The sequence below is a fragment of the Amphiura filiformis genome, chromosome 1 (assembly GCF_039555335.1).
Source record: "Amphiura filiformis chromosome 1, Afil_fr2py, whole genome shotgun sequence".
Classification (NCBI taxonomy): domain Eukaryota; kingdom Metazoa; phylum Echinodermata; class Ophiuroidea; order Amphilepidida; family Amphiuridae; genus Amphiura; species Amphiura filiformis.
In genome coordinates this window covers 12227123-12243828 of record NC_092628.1, presented here as the reverse complement: position 1 = coordinate 12243828, position 16706 = coordinate 12227123, and the positions used below count along the sequence as shown (strand labels likewise).

Sequence of the window (16706 nt, the reverse complement as noted above, 5' to 3'; positions counted from 1 at the left end):
TTGTTTGTGTGTAGGCCCTATGTCAAGAGGGTGTTGGTGTTATGAGTGGTTTAGATGGTGGATGTTTCCCTATTTTTTTCGTCTTTTGGTAAATTAAATTTGATGTTACATTCCAATTGTCCAGTAGGCCTAGGACCTGCTCAGAACGCGCTGTTGGATACGATTATTTTCTTCTTCGGCATGTCCATCATATACGAATGTTTTTGTCAAAATGATCAGTATCAACATTTATTTTATTTTATTTTATTTTATTTTATTTTATTTTATTTTATTTTATTTTATTTTATTTTATTTATATAGATCGATTTATTTGATTGTGTGGTTATCATTCATTCATTCATTCATTCATTTATGTATCAATAATTAATTATTTGCTTTCCACACAAGGGAAACTTGAAACTATTGGTTAACCCACTTTTGGTTAGTAGCTATCCCCCCTGGCAAGTTGCACATTTTTGGCCCTGTGGGCACCACTCTTGTCATGAAAGGTACATTGTTGACATTAAAATATTCACATCAATTGAGGCTTTGTTAATTGCTCATCTTCCAGTACACTTCCGTTGGATTATTATAATTAAAGTAGAACGCTATAATAGATTATCTTTGCAGAAGTGGAACAGTATAAAGCATGTTGACAACACCTGTCTGCATTAAAGACATTTCTTGTGTGCACTGAGTTCGCAGAGGTACTAAAAGTATATGTATGAGCTCTCCCTGACAAGAAACACACAACTTACCAGGGGAACAGATGTTAATTTTGCTATCTACTGAAGATAGCTCGAGACAAATGGTGCCGAGGTGCCGAATAAGCCTATACATCTATCAGCGAGTTGAATTGCTAGTGGTACTAGTATTATAATGAATCGGTTACCGGTAGTAAATTGGCTGCATCTTGCCAAAGACGACCAGTTTACCTTGTAAAAGTGGCACTGAATTTGTAAACATACGCTGACCGGATGTGCAACCCGTGATTTATTATAGTTCCTACAAATTAAAAGACTGGGATGTTATCAAAAAAAATGCACAATTTCATTAAAGTTTAATAGTTGTACGTTTCATGAGGAGCAATAAATTGTTGCACAATTAATATAGAAACGATTGGGGGAAAGGTGAGCAACCAGACTGAATCTTAAGCTAAAAAGTAAGCTTAAATCACACCTTCAGATGTCTACGGCCATACCACGTTGAAAACACCGGTTCTCGTCCGATCACCGAAGTTAAGCATGCAACGTCGGGTCCGGTTTAGTACTTGGATGGGAGACCGCTTGGGAATACCGGGTGCTGTACACTTTTGCATTCTAATCCTTCATTTTATTTTTACTCGTGTTGAAGTTTGTTTTCTCTATCTCATGTGATGTAATTTTTCTATTTACAAAGCAGCTAATTTTTGTTCAAAATATCATTTTTTTTCTCACTATTTACGTTTCTGGAGCACACCAGCCAAACAACTAGAAATTAATTGCTACCAAAGCGCCACCACATAGCACCAACATCAGTGGCGTAGCCAAGGGGGGCAGCTGCCCTCCACCATTCTGTGAGATGTCTAACCCCTCTTCTCCCCCCAACAAAATTGTTTTTCAAAATAAAAATATCGATGTGAATTGCTGAATTCAACAAAACTAGCATATACACAACTGAAATTCTGTGGTATTTTGCAATTTCATCAATAAAAACAAATCAACTAATTATCCTACTGAAACTTACTATTTTTATGGAGTAGACCAGGCTTCGGCGCGGTAGAAAGACTGACAATGAGAGCGGGTGCTTAGGATATCAGGCATTTTCAAGTAGATATTCCTCCTTTTTCACAAAATAGAGTAATAAGACACATTTTCTTTTGGTAAAATAAAGGCGTAAATAGGTGACACGGTAAAATCTCAGTGTCTTCACAACTCTTGCTAGAAGTTGTACAGAACAAGTGCCGAACTTGATTCAAAAACACGTTTCAACCAACTACTGCTGTCCGCGATTGTTTTGATTTTATGTTGTTAGGCGACAATATTGTCAATGAAATGCGTATCACGTGTGTAATGCGTACGCATAAACTTAACTTGAACCATTTTTCACGCGCATACCGCGCCCTGACGTCGACGCGCTTGGCTCACTACTGGCTCACTACAGCAATGCTATTCAGGTGCAAACAAAAAACCGTATCGCATGTGGACATTTGTGTTATCTGTGCTTCTGTAAAATGACGATTTTGTTTGTTTGTGTGTAGGCCCTATGTCAAGAGGGTGTTGGTGTTATGAGTGGTTTAGATGGTGGATGTTTCCCTATTTTTTCGTCTTTTGGTAAATTAAATTTGATGTTACATTCCAATTGTCCAGTAGGCCTAGGACCTGCTCAGAACGCGCTGTTGGATACGATTATTTTCTTCTTCGGCATGTCCATCATATACGAATGTTTTTGTCAAAATGATCAGTATCAACATTTATTTTATTTTATTTTATTTTATTTTATTTTATTTTATTTTATTTTATTTTATTTTATTTTATTTTATTTTATTTATATATATCGATTTATTTGATTGTGTGGTTATCATTCATTCATTCATTCATTCATTTATGTATCAATAATTAATTATTTGCTTTCCACACAAGGGAAACTTGAAACTATTGGTTAACCCACTTTTGGTTAGTAGCTATCCCCCTGGCAAGTTGCACATTTTTGGCCCTGTGGGCACCACTCTTGTCATGAAAGGTACATTGTTGACATTAAAATATTCACATCAATTGAGGCTTTGTTAATTGCTCATCTTCCAGTACACTTCCGTTGGATTATTATAATTAAAGTAGAACGCTATAATAGATTATCTTTGCAGAAGTGGAACAGTATAAAGCATGTTGACAACACCTGTCTGCATTAAAGACATTTCTTGTGTGCACTGAGTTCGCAGAGGTACTAAAAGTATATGTATGAGCTCTCCCTGACAAGAAACACACAACTTACCAGGGGGAACAGCTACAAATGTTACGGTGGGACATTCTATAATATAATATTTTGTCTACTGCATTTTTCCGTTTTTATTAGTAGTAGTAAATGGTTAATTAACAAGTTTATTTTAAATATCAAATAACATATTATTTCACACATTGATAGACCTACAACTTGTAAGCAATGCACTACTTCATCAATGATCAATACACATCTACAGTAGACGCGCGCAAGTAATGTACCACTAGGCCTACACGTCATGTACGTAGCCAAGTCATTGGATAAGCATAAATTACAATTAGATTGCACCTGTATGTTTAAAGTCTGTTTTAATTTCAATGGTATGGTAGTTCATACGGGCCTACCGTGTGGTGTGTGAAACCAGCCGGATGATTTTTGATGTAATGATCTGATGTTAATTTTTGCTATCTACTGAAGATAGCTCGAGACAAATGGTGCCGAGGTGCCGAATAAGCCTATACATCTATCAGCGAGTTGAATTGCTAGTGGTACTAGTATTATAATGAATCGGTTACCGGTAGTAAATTGGCTGCATCTTGCCAAAGACGACCAGTTTACCTTGTAAAAGTGGCACTGAATTTGTAAACATACGCTGACCGGATGTGCAACCCGTGATTTATTATAGTTCCTACAAATTAAAAGACTGGGATGTTATCAGAAAAAATGCACAATTTCATTAAAGTTTAATAGTTGTACGTTTCATGAGGAGCAATAAATTGTTGCACAATTAATATAGAAACGATTGGGGGGAAAGGTGAGCAACCAGACTGAATCTTAAGCTAAAAAGTAAGCTTAAATCACACCTTCAGATGTCTACGGGCATACCACGTTGAATACACCGGTTCTCGTCCGATCACCGAAGTTAAGCATGCAACGTCGGGTCCGGTTTAGTACTTGGATGGGAGACCGCTTGGGAATACCGGGTGCTGTACACTTTTGCATTCTAATCCTTCATTTTTATTTTTACTCGTGTTGAAGTTTGTTTTCTCTATCTCATGTGATGTAATTTTTCTATTTACAAAGCAGCTAATTTTGTTCAAAATATCATTTTTTTCTCACTATTTACGTTTCTGGAGCACACCAGCCTAACAACTAGAAATTAATTGCTACCAAAGCGCCACCACATAGCACCAACATCAGTGGCGTAGCCAAGGGCAGCTGCCCTCCACCATTCTGTGAGATGTCTAACCCCTCTTCTCCCCCCCAACAAAATTGTTTTCAAAATAAAAATATCGATGTGAATTGCTGAATTCAACAAAACTAGCATATACACAACTGAAATTCTGTGGTATTTTGCAATTTCATCAATAAAAACAAATCAACTAATTATCCTACTGAAACTTACTATTTTTATGGAGTAGACCAGGCTTCGGCGCGGTAGAAAGACTGACAATGAGAGCGGGTGCTTAGGATATCAGGCATTTTCAAGTAGATATTCCTCCTTTTTCACAAAATAGAGTAATAAGACACATTTTCTTTTGGTAAAATAAAGGCATAAATAGGTGACACGGTAAAATCTCAGTGTCTTCACAACTCTTGCTAGAAGTTGTACAGAACAAGTGCCGAACTTGATTCAAAAACACGTTTCAACCAACTACTGCTGTCCGCGATTGTTTTGATTTTATGTTGTTAGGCGACAATATTGTCAATGAAATGCGTATCACGTGTGTAATGCGTACGCGTAAACTTAACTTGAACCATTTTTTCACGCGCATACCGCGCCCTGACGTCGACGCGCTTGGCTCACTACTGGCTCACTACAGCAATGCTATTCAGGTGCAAACAAAAAACCGTATCGCATGTGGACATTTGTGTTATCTGTGCTTCTGTAAAATGACGATTTTGTTTGTTTGTGTGTAGGCCCTATGTCAAGAGGGTGTTGGTGTTATGAGTGGTTTAGATGGTGGATGTTTCCCTATTTTTTCGTCTTTTGGTAAATTAAATTTGATGTTACATTCCAATTGTCCAGTAGGCCTAGGACCTGCTCAGAACGCGCTGTTGGATACGATTATTTTCTTCTTCGGCATGTCCATCATATACGAATGTTTTTGTCAAAATGATCAGTATCAACATTTATTTTATTTTATTTTATTTTATTTTATTTTATTTTATTTTATTTTATTTTATTTTATTTTATTTTATTTTATTTATATAGATCGATTTATTTGATTGTGTGGTTATCATTCATTCATTCATTCATTCATTTATGTATCAATAATTAATTATTTGCTTTCCACACAAGGGAAACTTGAAACTATTGGTTAACCCACTTTTGGTTAGTAGCTATCCCCCCTGGCAAGTTGCAAATTTTTGGCCCTGTGGGCACCACTCTTGTCATGAAAGGTACATTGTTGACATTAAAATATTCACATCAATTGAGGCTTTGTTAATTGCTCATCTTTCAGTACACTTCCGTTGGATTATTATAATTAAAGTAGAACGCTATAATAGATTATCTTTGCAGAAGTGGAACAGTATAAAGCATGTTGACAACACCTGTCTGCATTAAAGACATTTCTTGTGTGCACTGAGTTCGCAGAGGTACTAAAAGTATATGTATGAGCTCTCCCTGACAAGAAACACACAACTTACCAGGGGGAACAGCTACAAATGTTACGGTGGGACATTCTATAATATAATATTTTGTCTACTGCATTTTTTCCGTTTTTATTAGTAGTAGTAAATGGTTAATTAACAAGTTTATTTTAAATATCAAATAACATATTATTTCACACATTGATAGACCTACAACTTGTAAGCAATGCACTACTTCATCAATGATCAATACACATCTACAGTAGACGCGCGCAAGTAATGTACCACTAGGCCTACACGTCATGTACGTAGCCAAGTCATTGGATAAGCATAAATTACAATTAGATTGCACCTGTATGTTTAAAGTCTGTTTTAATTTCAATGGTATGGTAGTTCATACGGGCCTACCGTGTGGTGTGTGAAACCAGCCGGATGATTTTTGATGTAATGATCTGATGTTAATTTTTGCTATCTACTGAAGATAGCTCGAGACAAATGGTGCCGAGGTGCCGAATAAGCCTATACATCTATCAGCGAGTTGAATTGCTAGTGGTACTAGTATTATAATGAATCGGTTACCGGTAGTAAATTGGCTGCATCTTGCCAAAGACGACCAGTTTACCTTGTAAAAGTGGCACTGAATTTGTAAACATACGCTGACCGGATGTGCAACCCGTGATTTATTATAGTTCCTACAAATTAAAAGACTGGGATGTTATCAGAAAAAATGCACAATTTCATTAAAGTTTAATAGTTGTACGTTTCATGAGGAGCAATAAATTGTTGCACAATTAATATAGAAACGATTGGGGGGAAAGGTGAGCAACCAGACTGAATCTTAAGCTAAAAAGTAAGCTTAAATCACACCTTCAGATGTCTACGGCCATACCACGTTGAATACACCGGTTCTCGTCCGATCACCGAAGTTAAGCATGCAACGTCGGGTCCGGTTTAGTACTTGGATGGGAGACCGCTTGGGAATACCGGGTGCTGTACACTTTTGCATTCTAATCCTTCATTTTTATTTTTACTCGTGTTGAAGTTTGTTTTCTCTATCTCATGTGATGTAATTTTTCTATTTACAAAGCAGCTAATTTTTTGTTCAAAATATCATTTTTTTCTCACTATTTACGTTTCTGGAGCACACCAGCCTAACAACTAGAAATTAATTGCTACCAAAGCGCCACCACATAGCACCAACATCAGTGGCGTAGCCAAGGGGGGCAGCTGCCCTCCACCATTCTGTGAGATGTCTAACCCCCTCTTCTCCCCCAACAAAATTGTTTTTCAAAATAAAAATATCGATGTGAATTGCTGAATTCAACAAAACTAGCATATACACAACTGAAATTCTGTGGTATTTTGCAATTTCATCAATAAAAACAAATCAACTAATTATCCTACTGAAACTTACTATTTTTATGGAGTAGACCAGGCTTCGGCGCGGTAGAAAGACTGACAATGAGAGCGGGTGCTTAGGATATCAGGCATTTTCAAGTAGATATTCCTCCTTTTTCACAAAATAGAGTAATAAGACACATTTTCTTTTGGTAAAATAAAGGCGTAAATAGGTGACACGGTAAAATCTCAGTGTCTTCACAACTCTTGCTAGAAGTTGTACAGAACAAGTGCCGAACTTGATTCAAAAACACGTTTCAACCAACTACTGCTGTCCGCGATTGTTTTGATTTTATGTTGTTAGGCGACAATATTGTCAATGAAATGCGTATCACGTGTGTAATGCGTACGCGTAAACTTAACTTGAACCATTTTTTCACGCGCATACCGCGCCCTGACGTCGACGCGCTTGGCTCACTACTGGCTCACTACAGCAATGCTATTCAGGTGCAAACAAAAAACCGTATCGCATGTGGACATTTGTGTTATCTGTGCTTCTGTAAAATGACGATTTTGTTTGTTTGTGTGTAGGCCCTATGTCAAGAGGGTGTTGGTGTTATGAGTGGTTTAGATGGTGGATGTTTCCCTATTTTTTTGTCTTTTGGTAAATTAAATTTGATGTTACATTCCAATTGTCCAGTAGGCCTAGGACCTGCTTAGAACGCGCTGTTGGATACGATTATTTTCTTCTTCGGCATGTCCATCATATACGAATGTTTTTGTCAAAATGATCAGTATGAACATTTATTTTATTTTATTTTATTTTATTTTATTTTATTTTATTTTATTTTATTTTATTTTATTTTATTTATATAGATCGATTTATTTGATTGTGTGGTTATCATTCATTCATTCATTCATTCATTTATGTATCAATAATTAATTATTTGCTTTCCACACAAGGGAAACTTGAAACTATTGGTTAACCCACTTTTGGTTAGTAGCTATCCCCCTGGCAAGTTGCAAATTTTTGGCCCTGTGGGCACCACTCTTGTCATGAAAGGTACATTGTTGACATTAAAATATTCACATCAATTGAGGCTTTGTTAATTGCTCATCTTCCAGTACACTTCCGTTGGATTATTATAATTAAAGTAGAACGCTATAATAGATTATCTTTGCAGAAGTGGAACAGTCTAAAAGCATGTTGACAACACCTGTCTGCATTAAAGACATTTCTTGTGTGCACTGAGTTCGCAGAGGTACTAAAAGTATATGTATGAGCTCTCCCTGACAAGAAACACACAACTTACCAGGGGGAACAGCTACAAATGTTACGGTGGGACATTCTATAATATAATATTTTGTCTACTGCATTTTTCCGTTTTTATTAGTAGTAGTAAATGGTTAATTAACAAGTTTATTTTAAATATCAAATAACATATTATTTCACACATTGATAGACCTACAACTTGTAAGCAATGCACTACTTCATCAATGATCAATACACATCTACAGTAGACGCGCGCAAGTAATGTACCACTAGGCCTACACGTCATGTACGTAGCCAAGTCATTGGATAAGCATAAATTACAATTAGATTGCACCTGTATGTTTAAAGTCTGTTTTAATTTCAATGGTATGGTAGTTCATACGGGCCTACCGTGTGGTGTGTGAAACCAGCCGGATGATTTTTGATGTAATGATCTGATGTTAATTTTTGCTATCTACTGAAGATAGCTCGAGACAAATGGTGCCGAGGTGCCGAATAAGCCTATACATCTATCAGCGAGTTTGAATTGCTAGTGGTACTAGTATTATAATGAATCGGTTACCGGTAGTAAATTGGCTGCATCTTGCCAAAGACGACCAGTTTACCTTGTAAAAGTGGCACTGAATTTGTAAACATACGCTGACCGGATGTGCAACCCGTGATTTATTATAGTTCCTACAAATTAAAAGACTGGGATGTTATCAGAAAAATGCACAATTTCATTAAAGTTTAATAGTTGTACGTTTCATGAGGAGCAATAAATTGTTGCACAATTAATATAGAAACGATTGGGGGGAAAGGTGAGCAACCAGACTGAATCTTAAGCTAAAAAGTAAGCTTAAATCACACCTTCAGATGTCTACGGCCATACCACGTTGAATACACCGGTTCTCGTCCGATCACCGAAGTTAAGCATGCAACGTCGGGTCCGGTTTAGTACTTGGATGGGAGACCGCTTGGGAATACCGGGTGCTGTACACTTTTGCATTCTAATCCTTCCTTTTTATTTTTACTCGTGTTGAAGTTTGTATCCTCTATCTCATGTGATGTAATTTTTCTATTTACAAAGCAGCTAATTTTTGTTCAAAATATCATTTTTTTCTCACTATTTACGTTTCTGGAGCACACCAGCCTAACAACTAGAAATTAATTGCTACCAAAGCGCCACCACATAGCACCAACATCAGTGGCGTAGCCAAGGGGGGCAGCTGCCCTCCACCATTCTGTGAGATGTCTAACCCCCTCTTCTCCCCCCCCCCCCAACAAAATTGTTTTTCAAAATAAAAATATCGATGTGAATTGCTGAATTCAACAAAACTAGCATATACACAACTGAAATTCTGTGGTATTTTGCAATTTCATCAATAAAAACAAATCAACTAATTATCCTACTGAAACTTACTATTTTTATGGAGTAGACCAGGCTTCGGCGCGGTAGAAAGACTGACAATGAGAGCGTGTGCTTAGGATATCAGGCATTTTCAAGTAGATATTCCTCCTTTTTCACAAAATAGAGTAATAAGACACATTTTCTTTTGGTAAAATAAAGGCGTAAATAGGTGACACGGTAAAATCTCAGTGTCTTCACAACTCTTGCTAGAAGTTGTACAGAACAAGTGCCGAACTTGATTCAAAAACACGTTTCAACCAACTACTGCTGTCCGCGATTGTTTTGATTTTATGTTGTTAGGCGACAATATTGTCAATGAAATGCGTATCACGTGTGTAATGCGTACGCGTAAACTTAACTTGAACCATTTTTTCACGCGCATACCGCGCCCTGACGTCGACGCGCTTGGCTCACTACTGGCTCACTACAGCAATGCTATTCAGGTGCAAACAAAAAACCGTATCGCATGTGGACATTTGTGTTATCTGTGCTTCTGTAAAATGACGATTTTGTTTGTTTGTGTGTAGGCCCTATGTCAAGAGGGTGTTGGTGTTATGAGTGGTTTAGATGGTGGATGTTTCCCTATTTTTTTCGTCTTTTGGTAAATTAAATTTGATGTTACATTCCAATTGTCCAGTAGGCCTAGGACCTGCTTAGAACGCGCTGTTGGATACGATTATTTTCTTCTTCGGCATGTCCATCATATACGAATGTTTTTGTCAAAATGATCAGTATGAACATTTATTTTATTTTATTTTATTTTATTTTATTTTATTTTATTTTATTTTATTTTATTTTATTTTATTTTATTTTATTTATATAGATCGATTTATTTGATTGTGTGGTTATCATTCATTCATTCATTCATTCATTTATGTATCAATAATTAATTATTTGCTTTCCACACAAGGGAAACTTGAAACTATTGGTTAACCCACTTTTGGTTAGTAGCTATCCCCCCTGGCAAGTTGCAAATTTTTGGCCCTGTGGGCACCACTCTTGTCATGAAAGGTACATTGTTGACATTAAAATATTCACATCAATTGAGGCTTTGTTAATTGCTCATCTTCCAGTACACTTCCGTTGGATTATTATAATTAAAGTAGAACGCTATAATAGATTATCTTTGCAGAAGTGGAACAGTATAAAGCATGTTGACAACACCTGTCTGCATTAAAGACATTTCTTGTGTGCACTGAGTTCGCAGAGGTACTAAAAGTATATGTATGAGCTCTCCTGACAAGAAACACACAACTTACCAGGGGGAACAGCTACAAATGTTACGGTGGGACATTCTATAATATAATATTTTGTCTACTGCATTTTTCCGTTTTTATTAGTAGTAGTAAATGGTTAATTAACAAGTTTATTTTAAATATCAAATAACATATTATTTCACACATTGATAGACCTACAACTTGTAAGCAATGCACTACTTCATCAATGATCAATACACATCTACAGTAGACGCGCGCAAGTAATGTACCACTAGGCCTACACGTCATGTACGTAGCCAAGTCATTGGATAAGCATAAATTACAATTAGATTGCACCTGTATGTTTAAAGTCTGTTTTAATTTCAATGGTATGGTAGTTCATACGGGCCTACCGTGTGGTGTGTGAAACCAGCCGGATGATTTTTGATGTAATGATCTGATGTTAATTTTTGCTATCTACTGAAGATAGCTCGAGACAAATGGTGCCGAGGTGCCGAATAAGCCTATACATCTATCAGCGAGTTGAATTGCTAGTGGTACTAGTATTATAATGAATCGGTTACCGGTAGTAAATTGGCTGCATCTTGCCAAAGACGACCAGTTTACCTTGTAAAAGTGGCACTGAATTTGTAAACATACGCTGACCGGATGTGCAACCCGTGATTTATTATAGTTCCTAAAATTAAAAGACTGGGATGTTATCAGAAAAAATGCACAATTTCATTAAAGTTTAATAGTTGTACGTTTCATGAGGAGCAATAAATTGTTGCACAATTAATATAGAAACGATTGGGGGGAAAGGTGAGCAACCAAACTGAATCTTAAGCTAAAAAGTAAGCTTAAATCACACCTTCAGATGTCTACGGCCATACCACGTTGAATACACCGGTTCTCGTCCGATCACCGAAGTTAAGCATGCAACGTCGGGTCCGGTTTAGTACTTGGATGGGAGACCGCTTGGGAATACCGGGTGCTGTACACTTTTGCATTCTAATCCTTCATTTTTATTTTTACTCGTGTTGAAGTTTGTTTTCTCTATCTCATGTGATGTAATTTTTCTATTTACAAAGCAGCTAATTTTTGTTCAAAATATCATTTTTTTTCTCACTATTTACGTTTCTGGAGCACACCAGCATAACAACTAGAAATTAATTGCTACCAAAGCGCCACCACATAGCACCAACATCAGTGGCGTAGCCAAGGGGGGCAGCTGCCCTCCACCATTCTGTGAGATGTCTAACCCCCTCTTCTCCCCCCCAACAAAATTGTTTTTCAAAATAAAAATATCGATGTTAATTGCTGAATTCAACAAAACTAGCATATGGTCGAATCCAACCAAAAGTGTCCACGGGCCCAAAATAAAAGTCCGAAACAAAAATGTCTCCACAATTTTTTCCTTTTGCCCATCGATTGATGACATATTGGCCTTATAGGAACCAAAAGTGCCATTACTAATCTTGAAAAATAAATCCAGGACGTGTGATAGTAAATGTGATATCAAAACCCAATGTTATACCTACGAATACCACTAGGATGCTTTCACTATCGCAATACTAATCAACCTAAAACAAATGGAATATTTCCATTAACGCTTTTTTCGTGTAATGTAGACCACAGGGTGTCAGGAAAATGCTAGCTCAACCAGAAAATATTTGTTTTATTTTCATAACGCGATCATTATGATCTTAGTCAATTTATGCTAGTTTATTTTTGAAAATGAAGTTTAGGTCAGTTTCTGTATTTTATTTATCAAATGAGTATGAATCAATTTACACATTGTATAAGAACGAGTAGGATATATGTTTTCAAGAATATTAGGAATTATACGCATACACCTAACGCTTTATACAATGAAAAGGTGAAGAAACCCGGGTATTCGTAGGTAACATGAGCGATTTAACAATATCTATATTGAGTTTAGAGGTTTAAATTTTGCTATTATGGTAATGAATTGATAAAATGGTAGTTTTTAGATCTCTTTCAGATGGTACGTCCAAATGAATAAATGCTATTACCTTAGATCAAAACGTTTTTGATGCTTTTAGCAATATTTTGACCACTTCATTTTGATATACAAGTAGTTAATCAGCAATTTTACATAATAAATAATTGTTGAATGAATCCGTATATGGGTAATAATAGTGTCCTGGGGTACCGCTTAAAGTTTTTGACAATTAATTTCCATTGGTAGGGACACTTCATTACACATGTCATGTATTATGCTGTATTCGTAAGTAACATTTCAGTATTTGTAGGTAAGAATTAGATTTTTGGTGGATATCGCAATCAAATCTTCATTTTATAAAGCACTTTGAATGTATTATTTTCTTTATGTGCGTTTATTGATACTTGAGACCCTATCATGTATATTTAATGTTGGTTCACAGTGGTTGAACGAGGATTGAAGTAAGAAACAAAGGCACGAAAGTGACTTTAATTTGCTTAATTGCACACAAATCGCTTAAAACCATTATTGCAGACTTGTGAAGTCCATCTTGGAGTCAGTTACGTCTTGTGGCCTTTTATTTGAGGGCAACTATAATTAGCTTTATACTAGGGTCCACCACTATGTTGTCTAGATCATGAGACAATGAGAAAAGTTGTTTTTGTCCATGGTATTCGTAGGTAAACTTAGCGAAAACGTCAAAAGTTACCTTCGAATAAACCAATTTGGACACGAATTACTCAAAACAGAAGGTCGGTAAACGTTTAAAATGAAACACACATGACAGCTGACAAATCCAAGTATTTATCCCCTTCTAATCTTCTTCGAATCTGATTTTTCTTTCAAATGAGCAGACCGTCGTCTATTTCAGTACATATTTTTCAACAATTAAGCCGTATTCAGTTTTGCATGGTGGGCATGTATGTGAATTCGCAACTTTCATTGACATATGATTTGATAGCAAACATACAGGCCTTCGTTATGTACCAATATGGGCATTGGCATGAATGGCCGTGTTTCACAATATTGTCATGATGTCAAATAATTGTATTCGTAGGTAACATTCGGTTACCGAAATTTACCTACGAATACTTGCTTTTATTGTTGATATCTCAGAAATATTTAAACGCAGGCTATTGAAACTTGATAGAAATAAAGAGTGTATTACCCTGCACCTATTGCTTAACTATTGTTTACTATTCTCTCAATTTGTGGAAATGACACAGCTTTTAACATGTATTCGGAGGTAAAGCATATTTTTTTACCAAACCTACCTTTGTGCCATTTAGAATTTCTGGCAGCAAAACACAATAATAAAGATGTCCGAATGCAATGCATTTCAGTATTGGACATATCAAAGCTTGTATCAATTGCGCATTTATTAGTGATTTCCATTTTTTAAAGATATATCTAGTGCTATGAAAAATTGTATTCGTAGGTAATGTAAAAAAATACCACTCAAAAAATTATCACAACAAATTCATAATTATGTACAAATATGTGAAAAATTGAACAGGTAATCTTTGAATACACACCTTTCAGGAAATCAATTTAGATTCAATCCAATGACTTCTTTTCGTAACTGATTTAGATGTTTTTAAAAATACTTTAAGAAATATTTGGAAAAAATGGGTAAAAATAGCATGTTTTGGGGACTCTGTGTCTAAGTTTTTCACAGAAGGGGGTCTTATTATATATGGCGCGAAGCGTATGATCAAGGGGAATAAACACAATATAAAAACAAATGCCAATTGATTAATACTTTTAAGTTATGGCCCTGAACATGCCGTGTACACTTTTCGTTGGATTCGACCATATACACAACTGAAATTCTGTGGTATTTTGCAATTTCATCAATAAAAACAAATCAACTAATTATCCTACTGAAACTTACTATTTTTATGGAGTAGACCAGGCTTCGGCGCGGTAGAAAGACTGACAATGAGAGCGGGTGCTTAGGATATCAGGCATTTTCAAGTAGATATTCCTCCTTTTTCACAAAATAGAGTAATAAGACACATTTTCTTTTGGTAAAATAAAGGCGTAAATAGGTGACACGGTAAAATCTCAGTGTCTTCACAACTCTTGCTAGAAGTTGTACAGAACAAGTGCCGAACTTGATTCAAAAACACGTTTCAACCAACTACTGCTGTCCGCGATTGTTTTGATTTTATGTTGTTAGGCGACAATATTGTCAATGAAATGCGTATCACGTGTGTAATGCGTACGCATAAACTTAACTTGAACCATTTTTTCACGCGCATACCGCGCCCTGACGTCGACGCGCTTGGCTCACTACTGGCTCACTACAGCAATGCTATTCAGGTGCAAACAAAAAACCGTATCGCATGTGGACATTTGTGTTATCTGTGCTTCTGTAAAATGACGATTTTGTTTGTTTGTGTGTAGGCCCTATGTCAAGAGGGTGTTGGTGTTATGAGTGGTTTAGATGGTGGATGTTTCCCTATTTTTTCGTCTTTTGGTAAATTAAATTTGATGTTACATTCCAATTGTCCAGTAGGCCTAGGACCTGCTCAGAACGCGCTGTTGGATACGATTATTTTCTTCTTCGGCATGTCCATCATATACGAATGTTTTTGTCAAAATGATCAGTATCAACATTTATTTTATTTTATTTTATTTTATTTTATTTTATTTTATTTTATTTTATTTTATTTTATTTTATTTTATTTTATTTTATTTATATAGATCGATTTATTTGATTGTGTGGTTATCATTCATTCATTCATTCATTCATTTATGTATCAATAATTAATTATTTGCTTTCCACACAAGGGAAACTTGAAACTATTGGTTAACCCACTTTTGGTTAGTAGCTATCCCCCCTGGCAAGTTGCACATTTTTGGCCCTGTGGGCACCACTCTTGTCATGAAAGGTACATTGTTGACATTAAAATATTCACATAAATTGAGGCTTTGTTAATTGCTCATCTTCCAGTACACTTCCGTTGGATTATTATAATTAAAGTAGAACGCTATAATAGATTATCTTTGCAGAAGTGGAACAGTATAAAGCATGTTGACAACACCTGTCTGCATTAAAGACATTTCTTGTGTGCACTGAGTTCGCAGAGGTACTAAAAGTATATGTATGAGCTCTCCCTGACAAGAAACACACAACTTACCAGGGGGAACAGCTACAAATGTTACGGTGGGACATTCTATAATATAATATTTTGTCTACTGCATTTTTCCGTTTTTATTAGTAGTAGTAAATGGTTAATTAACAAGTTTATTTTAAATATCAAATAACATATTATTTCACACATTGATAGACCTACAACTTGTAAGCAATGCACTACTTCATCAATGATCAATACACATCTACAGTAGACGCGCGCAAGTAATGTACCACTAGGCCTACACGTCATGTACGTAGCCAAGTCATTGGATAAGCATAAATTACAATTAGATTGCACCTGTATGTTTAAAGTCTGTTTTAATTTCAATGGTATGGTAGTTCATACGGGCCTACCGTGTGGTGTGTGAAACCAGCCGGATGATTTTTGATGTAATGATCTGATGTTAATTTTGCCTATCTACTGAAGATAGCTCGAGACAAATGGTGCCGAGGTGCCGAATAAGCCTATACATCTATCAGCGAGTTGAATTGCTAGTGGTACTAGTATTATAATGAATCGGTTACCGGTAGTAAATTGGCTGCATCTTGCCAAAGACGACCAGTTTACCTTGTAAAAGTGGCACTGAATTTGTAAACATACGCTGACCGGATGTGCAACCCGTGATTTATTATAGTTCCTAAAAATTAAAAGACTGGGATGTTATCAGAAAAAATGCACAATTTGATTAGAGTTTAATAGTTGTAAGTTTCATGAGGAGCAATAAATTGTTGCACAATTAATATAGAAACGATTGGGGGGAAAGGTGAGCAACCAAGACAATGCTAAGCTAAAAAGTAAGCTTAAATCACACCTTCAGATGTCTACGGCCATACCACGTTGAATACACCGGTTCTTGTCCGATCACCGAAGTTAAGCAACGTCGGTTAGTACTTGGATGGGAGCAGCTTTA

General features: G+C 36.2%; 4 non-coding genes and 1 pseudogene across 4 annotated transcripts; all 5 read left to right on the top strand.

Annotated features, from left to right (window-relative positions):
• The first annotated feature begins 1166 nt into the window (after window positions 1-1166).
• LOC140169698 (5S ribosomal RNA) lies at window positions 1167-1290 on the top strand. The gene has a single exon (XR_011861382.1). It is a non-coding gene; the product is annotated as a 5S ribosomal RNA (ribosomal RNA).
• A 2476-nt stretch (window positions 1291-3766) lies between these two features.
• LOC140169843 (5S ribosomal RNA) lies at window positions 3767-3890 on the top strand (annotated as a pseudogene).
• A 2475-nt stretch (window positions 3891-6365) lies between these two features.
• On the top strand, window positions 6366-6489 carry LOC140170083 (5S ribosomal RNA). The gene has a single exon (XR_011861484.1). It is a non-coding gene; the product is annotated as a 5S ribosomal RNA (ribosomal RNA).
• A 2469-nt stretch (window positions 6490-8958) lies between these two features.
• Window positions 8959-9082, top strand: LOC140170014 (5S ribosomal RNA). The gene has a single exon (XR_011861460.1). It is a non-coding gene; the product is annotated as a 5S ribosomal RNA (ribosomal RNA).
• Window positions 9083-11566: 2484 nt separating this feature from the next.
• Window positions 11567-11690, top strand: LOC140169950 (5S ribosomal RNA). Its single transcript, XR_011861442.1, has one exon. It is a non-coding gene; the product is annotated as a 5S ribosomal RNA (ribosomal RNA).
• The last annotated feature ends 5016 nt before the right edge of the window (window positions 11691-16706 follow it).